The sequence below is a fragment of the Arvicanthis niloticus genome, chromosome 8 (assembly GCF_011762505.2).
Source record: "Arvicanthis niloticus isolate mArvNil1 chromosome 8, mArvNil1.pat.X, whole genome shotgun sequence".
In the NCBI taxonomy this organism is placed as follows: domain Eukaryota; kingdom Metazoa; phylum Chordata; class Mammalia; order Rodentia; family Muridae; genus Arvicanthis; species Arvicanthis niloticus.
The window spans coordinates 19507066-19516047 of NC_047665.1; the positions used below are offsets into that span (position 1 = coordinate 19507066).

Genomic DNA, 8982 nt, shown 5'->3' on the forward strand with positions numbered 1-8982 from the left:
AGTGTTCCCCAAAGGCCTGTGGTGAAGGCTCAGTGTCCAGGCTGTTACAGTTGGGAAGTGGTTAAAACATTTTAGAGGTTGGACCTGCTAGGAGGTGTTAAGGTTATTATGGGCCCTTAAAGGAGACTGTGAGACCCTGGTCTCTTTGTTTTTTTGTCTATGATGTGAGACGTTCTCTCTACCCACCATTACCATCCAGCATCCCAAAAATAGGCTCAAAGAAAGGGGTCCACTAATCTTGAACTGGACCCTCCATAGCCATAACCCAAAGCAAATCCTTTTTTTTTTTTTTTTCCCCTCTGTCAATTAAGTATCTCGGGCATTTCATTATAGTAAAAGAAAGCTGGTAATAAAGAAGGAGCTTCTAATTCCAGTCTTTGGACTGCAGGACCTTGGCTCTTGCACACTGGTGCGTCAGGATGAACACAGTGCGCAGAGTGGAGCAGAGCATCAGGAAATTCCCATTTAAATAGGGCTTATCCCCAGTAACATGTCATTTAATGGGTCCACTTAGACCTAGCAGACACCCCCTCTTACTGCGGCATACATTGTGACAGTTTCCCAAAACTCCTTTTTTTTTTTTTTTCTTCCTCTGTGACACAGTTGCAACATTATATCACTTTGGCCTGACCCACAGGACCAAAGAATTCCTATCTTATAATGAAGCCTTTTGGGCAAGTTCCTACATTTAACTGGCTTGGATCCAGAATGGAACTTTCTTGCAACTAAGCTCCTGTCTAAATTTCAAAGAGCATTTTTGTAAGGACAGAGCATATTTATAGCATATGCAAATATCCCCTGTTATGTCCTGCAGGAAGAGAGAATTCTGCATGAGACACGGACACTAAGACAAATGATCATCTGCATATGAGGATAGTCGGGGACCAAGGAAATGCCGTGATCTAGTGGAGAGGAAGACTATTTGTATTCAAGAAGGAGCCATTCCAAGGGTGTTGGCATGAGGTCTTTCCTACGTAGGCCTCTTTGTAGGCTTCACGAGACTCCTCAGGACATTGCAGTTTCTTTCTTCAGAGTCAGTGTGGTGCATTTGTAGTGTGCACTTGCTGGACTGAGGGATGACCTGTCGACCAGTGAAGCATTATTTCCTGGTGTGTCTGTGAGGGTGTTTCTAGAGAAGATGATTGGCATGTGGGTATCGAATGAAGGCGGGGGGGGGGGGGTGCTCTCTGGATTCATCTCTGAGTGTGAACACACACACACACACACACACAGACTTTATCTGGAGACTTCCAACTGTTAAAAGGTGTGAGGATGACACAGTAGGTTTTATGATTTACTTCCCAAAGTAGCAAACTGTCACCTCTTCTATATTCAGCTCATTAGAATCAACGTACTGAGCAGAAGCTCGGCCACTACTCAGAGGGGAAGCAAGGCATGGGGGCGGGGAGCTTGGGAGTCAGAACTATCAAAGTGAAGACATTTTAAATCTGTCACAGACTGTTGCTTTGGTTCAATTTGACAGACTATTTTGGACATTCAATGGCCTTTTCCAATGTATTTCTTAAATATGTAAATTCCTTTGGCTCCACACTCTGGATGGGGGTGGGGGTGGGGGGACACTAGCATCGCCTGATGCTGTAAGAAAACAGGTGATGTGACATGAATCGCCGTGGCTCTGAGTGTTTGACCTCACAGCGCCTACTCTGAAGCCATTTTTGTTTTCTCTGCGCAGCATGAAGTGGGCTCTCATTGAAATCCACTTTCCACTGCTCTAAAGCATAATAGCAATAGTATTCACCGTGAGCTGCGCTAAGAGCACCTCAAAGCCAGTTCATTAAACCCTCCTGGCCACCCTATGGCTATGGCCTCCCTGCTTCACACACAGGAATGGTGAGAGTTGAAATAATTTGCCCAAGGTCCCTTAGCCAGTAAATGGTAGCACTTGGACTCGAACCCGGGAAGTCTGGCTCCAGATTTTGGACTCTTACGTCTCTACGGTGTTACATTCATTTTTCCTTCCGGTAGACTAACCCTTCCTCTAAGGCCCCCTAAAGCCAAGCATGAGCTCATAGCTCATACTAGGTAGCCCCTGCCTTGTTAGATGCTCTCAGAAATTCTCTGCAAAGCAGGAAGAGACTGAACTCTGATATTTATCGCCGCCACCACAGGGGTCTGCCGCCATGCTCCCTCCTTACCACACCGCTTTACGTTCTAGAAAACATTTCTTTCCTGACTCTCTCTAGGCCTAGAGATAATAAATGTTAGGGTCATCTGAGAGGAGGGAACCTCAATTAAGAAAATGCCTCCATCAGATCTGTCTGTGGACAAGCCTGTAGGGTATTTTTCTAATTAGTGATTGATGAGGAAGGGCCCAGCCCACTGTGGGTGGGGCCATCCCTAGACTGGTGGTCCTGGGTTTTACAAGAAAGCAGGCTGAGCAAGGCACGTGGAGCAAGCCAGTAAGCAGCGCCCCTCCATGGCCTCTGCATCAGCTCCTGCCTCCAGGTTCCTGCTCAGCGTTGAGTCCCTGCCCTCACTTTTCCTTTCCTACCCAAGTTGCTTTAGGTCATGGTGTTTTTCACAGCAGTACTAACCCTAACTAAGGCAGATTGTTTTCTTAAAAAATAGAGTTTCATTCTGTAGCCCAGGTTAGCCTAGATCTCACTATGTATCACTATATAGCACAAGATGACCTTGATCCTGTGACAATCCCCCCGTTTCAGCTCCCTAAGTCCTGGGATTACACACATGAACCTCCGTGTCCAACCTGCTTTAAATCTCTAACATCCCCTCAGTTCCCAAATGCTTAAGGCTGAGCCAGCAGCTCATGGGTCACCACTACGATACGCTGTCTTGACACAGGCTCAAAGGTAAGTCTTTCTTTTCTTTGTTGATTGTCTCAGATATTTAGTCACAGCAACGGAATGCTAGCACAGTAACTGCTCTCCGTTGCTATTAGACAACAAAATGGTCCCCCCCCCCAAAGGTCTGTTCTGTTACAGAACTTAAGGTACATGGGAAAATAGATTCCACAGGTGTGACTCATGAAAGGTCTTCAAAAGGGGAGACTAGCAGGGATAGGAGAGGAGAAGTATGTTTTCCTTTTATCTATCCTGGGTTTATTGGGACCCCTGTATTGGCCAGCTTTCAGTCATTGTGATGGAGGACCTGAGGTTAGCAACTTAGAAGAGGAAAAATTTATCATGGTGTCTGGTCTTGTTGCCTTTGGCCTGTGGTGAAGAGACACATCATGGCAAGAACATGTGGAGGGAGCTGCTTACCTCAAAGTGGCCAGGAAGAAAATGACCCACAGGAAGGGTCCAACTCCCAAATTCCAACTTTTATTAGGTCCCACCACTTACCAATATCGCCATCTGCTGGGTACCTAGCCTTCAAGCATGGCATTTGGAGGACACACCAGATCCAAAAACAACACCTGGGTTCAGCTAATTTAGATGAAGAGGGCCAGGCTGTACTGAAGCATGCCTTGAATCCCAGCATTCAGGAGGCAGAGGCAGGCAGATCTCTAGGCTAGAGGCCAGCCTGGTCTGCAGAGTGAGTTCCAGGACCTCCAGGGATAAACCAAGAAACCCTGTCTTGAAGATAGATAGATAGATAGATAGATAGATAGGATGGATGGATGGATGATGGATGGATTGGGTAGGTGGGTGCGTGGGTACGTGGGTATGTACATACATACATACATACATACATACATACGTACATGGATGGATGAAGAGGGATGAGGAGGATGAAGGGTTCAGACCAGTTGCCTCTACAGACTTCAGGGCACACCTGGAAATCTGTGTGGGAGTAGAACACAGGCCAGGCTGGGAGTGAGCACCTGCAGGCCAGGTAATCAAGGTAGCCCTTTGTTATGGACAGACAATAAAGAGCTGGGCTCCTCTTGGTAGAGCATCTCTCTAGAAAAGGTGAAGGATTGCGGAGGGTAAGCATGATGTTCTCCTGCCATGGATGCTGAAGGGATGGGTCTGTTCAGGAATCTATTCTGGATGGTGATTGAATCATTCCATTTTCTAGCCCAGTTCTGGGTATTATTTAAGTGTAGCAAAAAATAGGGAAGGTAGTTGTTGGAGGGGACTCTGCAGTCACTTGTGAGAATATTGCCAGCGTAGCTCAGACCTTTTCCGCCATCGATCCTGGCAGCTGCCCTCAAAACCTTCCCACAGAAGTCTTAAAAGTTATTGCCAGGCCTGGGAAATAATGAAGATGTTGACTAGTCAGAATCGCACCTGCGTTTGCAAGGTATGGCAGAGGCTGTGCGGTCTTGCCATTTGTCACACTTTGCATGAAGCTGCCCTAGAGCTTCATGCCTGCCATGGTTTGTGTGGCTGATCACACGTGTCTGCCCACATTAGTGTCGACTCCTGTGCTTGGCTCCCCTGCTCTGTTTAATACTTCAAGCTGAGTCCTTCGCTTCCTGCCATGTTGCTATCAAATAAAAATTATTTCATCTCCTTCTTTTTTCCCCTCTGCAGAGGCTAAGCCACTAGTGCCTCTTCTTACCTGAGTATTCTGGAGTGGCAGCGGGGGTGGGGTGGGGGGAAGCAGGGGGGAGGGGGAGTGTCTTTCAGGGAAGGCTGCTTTCCATTTTGTGCAAGTCAAGTAGTCAGATGACATACCCCCACCCCCCAAACATCACCAGAACCACAACCACTGTGATCACGACCATCAGAAACCGTGATAAAGGCTTGTATAAATCTCTGTTTGGGGTTAACTTGTTATGTACCAATAGAAAACCTACAGGTGCTCATACTATTTGCTTCTCTTGCCAGAATCATCTAAAAGCTTTGGACAGCATACATATGGCTGCACGAGAAGGTTTGTAAAGGCGATTTCAGTATGTGCATGCAGAGTTCCCAGGAGCTGAGGATACTCCTTAGGAGTTCTCTTCCCTTTGCAGAAATGGAAGGCATGCTTTACATGGTTCTACACAATACGCCCCGTTTCTCCAAGTGGCCCACAGATCTTTCGTCCTCTTGGAGGATCCTATTGAAGACTTAAGAGTATTGCTCTAATTTCTTCTGTAGTAAGTTCCTCATCTACCAGGGTCTAATTGCATTTCTCTGCCAATAACCCATACATATTTACATATAAATTTATACAGATCCAAAGCTCATGTACCTAGCCTCAATGAATTACTAATAGTTAATTAATAATAGCTTTACTAGGTGGTCAGAGTGACAAAGAAGAAAAGACATTCTCTCTTTCTCCAGGAGCCTATAACAGAATCACTAGAATGTAGCTGTCGAGGGAACTTAACAGGAGAGACTTCCAAGGCTCTGGAAGGATGGCGTGGGTGGGAGGTGCACCAGCGCAGGAAGAGCTTTTTATATTGAGAAGCAAACATAACGTTTACAGGGATTTTTGTAGCAGCTTGAGGACCATTACTCTTTCCCTGGGTAGAAAAGCAGCAGGAATGAGTGTGAAGTTTCTGATCTGCAGTATTATATAATACCTCATGGACTCTTTGAGTTTAACAAAAGCACTAAATAATCACAAGTGGGATTGGAGACATTCACAGGAGCCCTGAACACGCCCTTGGTTCCTAGGAAAGGATGAAGTTGAGTGCTCTTTGGCGGGTGGGGTTAGGGCCAAGATAGCTTTCCTTGGCAGGCTTTGTTTCAGGTCGATCTGAAAGGTGAATAACACAGTCTAAGCTCAGAAGTGAGTAGACTTCACAGACCAGTGGGATTCTATATGTGGAAGAGCCCCTGTAATCTTCAACCAGGTTTGCTTGTCAGTGACGGCACTGAAAGGATTTCCCCACAGAAAGTGCTGAGATTCCTGTGATTCCTCAACAAGCGTTTCCACTAACCAGGCCTTCTTGGTTCTTTATTCTAGAACAGGGCGTGCTTACAGCATCTGTCCACCAGCTGAGAACAGACAGAGGTAAGCAAAGCCAGCTGACGTGTGGACATCTGTCTGTCATTTTCTGTTTTTTCAAGACAGGCTTTCTCTGTGTAGCCCTGGATGTCCTGGAACTTGCTCTGTAGACTGGGCTGGCCATGAACTCACAGAGATCTGCCTGCCTTTGTCTCCCAAATGTTGGGATGAAAGGCGTGTGCCACCACCACCTGGCTGAAACTATCACTTTTTAAAAGCCCACAAACATATATTAATATTTTATTAATTCTTTAAGAATGCCATACACAGTATCTTAACCATACTCTCCTCCTCTCCTTTCCCTAACTTCTCCTAGTCATCCCTCCCAACTTTATAACTGGTTTATTTACTTTCTCTTTAGTAACTCACTGAGTCCACTTCATGCCTCCCACATACTCATAGATGTGGGGCTATCCAACAAAACATGGTCAGCCTACCAGAGGCCACACTCTTAAGGAAAACTGACTCTACCCACATCAGAGGCCATCATGGGTCCATAGCCTCTCGGTTAGGGGGCGCACTCATGAGTCCATATCTGTCATGCTGGAAAGTGGGCTGCTTTGATCTTATATAGACATCCACTGCAGGCTGTGAGTTCACCCATTGCAGCCAAGCCATTGGATGCTTCCCACATTTGCAGCCTTGCCCTGGGGCCAGGCTGATCTTCTCTGTATCCTTCCAATTGTAGTACATGGGCTGTCAAATCAGGAGCCCCCACAGGCATGTTTTAATGGCATGCTACCTTAGCTCTTCTACACTGAAAGAGGTCGGATAGGTGACTGGACATGGGCTATTTCTTTCACTAGGCATTGGGGCTAGCTCAGTGGTTGGTTTTCAATTTTCCCAATGCTGTGACCCTTTAATACAGTTCCTTATGTTGTGGTGACCCTCAACCATAAAATTATTTCATTGCTACTTCATAAACTGTAAACGTGGTACTGTTATGACTCAGCATGTACATATCTGATATGCGACCCCAGAGGGGTTGTGACCCACAGGGTGAGAACCACTGGTCTAGCTGGAGCCAATCTTCAGATGACTTAGAGAAGCTCCCCAAGCCTGGGTTTGTCTGCTGCATCTAAGCTTCAAGATGCAGCCTCTGAAAGGACCAGGGAGAGCAAGGACAAGGCCACTCGAGCAAGCTCCTTAGAGAGCTGCTCTCTTCTGTGCGTCTATAGCAAGGCCAAAGCCTCCAGATGAACCATGAAAAAGTCATCTCCTCATCTGGGGTGGGTGATGCCAAACATCTGGATGTTATATAATAAACCATTTGGGATTGTTTTTCTTGCTCTCTTAAAAATAATACCAACAATGAAGCCTGGGTTTGGAACTCTGTTTTCATGTCCTCTCCTTAAGGTCAGAGTGGTCTTGATGATTTTTCTTTTCCATTAAAAACTATGCATGCACACTCAGGAGAGAGACTGTGGAACTGGAACTGACATCTGCAGGTGACCATGAAGCTGTTCTGAGGCTCCTCAGGTTCTTTGTGGTCACAGTGCCTGACAGTAGAAGAAATGCCCAAAGCTAATGTCTGCAGGCTCTGGTGGCCTATGCTTTGAAAACCACACACCTCTGCACTGTAGCTTGGTTCTACACACAAGTTAATGACACATACACCTCTAGCAAATTCTGTTTCGAAACCCTACAATTTTGCAGGACACCTTGAAATAGAACAATGGATTCTTGGGCTTTCCGTGCCCATAAACCATAGCTTGATTATAATGCTGCCAAGTTCTTGGTGAAACTCAATGTATAGCCACAAGGAGAGAGCAGCCTGTCCCTTGCTATGTTACATGTCCTTTTGGTTGGGCCCCACCCCTTGCTACTTTCTTTCTGCTCATTTTCTCCCATGGCTCATACCACCATTCATTTATCCTGCAAAGAGATCTTTTGGCAAAAGTGGCACTGCCACTCCGAAGAGCAGTTGTCACCCTTTAAAAGCCTGTGAGCATCCTTTAATGGCAGGAACAGTTTCTCCTCGAGGAAAGCATTGTTGCAGAGAGACTGAGGTACAAGACAACTAAGAACTAAAAGTGGCGGTGCACATCTGCAATCCCAGGTGTCAGGAGGCTCCAACAGGAGAGCTGTGAGTTCCAGGCCAATCAGAGTCATACAAGGGAGACCTTGTCCTCCCAAAACAGAAGTAGGGGGAGGAAAAAAAATCAAGGAGAAGGGTGAAGAAGAGGTGGAAGAAGAGAAGGAGGATGAAGAGGAGAGGAAGAGGGTGAAGAGGAGAAGGAGGAAGAAGATGAAGAGGAGGAGGAAGAGGAGGAGGAGAAGGAAGAGAAAGATGAAGAAGAGGAGGAAGAGGAAGGAGGAAGAGGGGGAGGAAGAGAGGGAGGAAGAGAGGGAGGAAGAGGAGGAAGAGGAGAAGGAAGAAGAGGAAGATGAGGAAGAAGAAGGAGGAAGAGGAGGAGGAGGTAAAGAGGAGGAGAAGGAAGAAGAAGAAGAAGAGTCGGAGAAGGAAGAGGAAAATGAAGAGGAGAAAGAAGAGGAAGGAGGAGGAAGAGGAGGACAAGGAAAGATAAAGGAAGGAGAGAAGGGAGAGGAGAGAAAACAGCAATAGCAGTTTTTGAAGAAGATTAAACAACTTACCTCCTTCATAGTTGAGTTGGGACATAATTCCAGTCTGTCTGTGGAAACAACACAGTAGAAAAGCCATTAAAACCTTTGCTTTGGGAGACAGCAGGTCAGGGTGCAAGTCTGACCTCTGTCACTGTGTAACTTGAAGCAATTGTTTAGTTTCCCGAAACCTCCTCTGTTAAGTGATGAAAATAATGTTTCCACTAGGCTCTGTGAGGAGCGAATGAGTGTGAAATACTGGGTTTCAGTGACTTGCCTGGTGCAAAGTTTCTCTGATAATTAACTCTCATTATAGTCACCAATAGATTTTCCTGGCTCTCTCTAGGACTCAGCTTCTACAGGAACTGCTCTTAGGCTTTAAACAAAGTAGGTAATCTGGATTCAGCTCCACAAAGAGTTACTGGAACCAGAGACTTTTATTGTTCACTAGACAAGAATTCTGAAAGGGGATAGTTCCAGCACAGGCGTGGTGACCTAATAATGTTGCCATGTCTTGTGTGGCTGGGACTTGACCTGACTGGGGTTGATGAG

The 8982-nt window shown here is 46.2% G+C and overlaps 1 long non-coding RNA gene and 1 other non-coding gene across 2 annotated transcripts; one reads left to right on the forward strand and one right to left on the reverse strand.

The window, feature by feature from the left end:
• The first annotated feature begins 2753 nt into the window (after nt 1–2753).
• LOC143443293 (uncharacterized) lies at nt 2754–6578 on the forward strand. Its single transcript, XR_013112137.1, has 3 exons — nt 2754–2831; nt 4758–4803; nt 5827–6578. It is a non-coding gene; the product is annotated as an uncharacterized LOC143443293 (long non-coding RNA).
• On the reverse strand, nt 6479–6582 carry LOC117714501 (U6 spliceosomal RNA). Its single transcript, XR_004607570.1, has one exon. It is a non-coding gene; the product is annotated as a U6 spliceosomal RNA (small nuclear RNA).
• Between the last annotated feature and the right edge of the window lie 2400 nt (nt 6583–8982).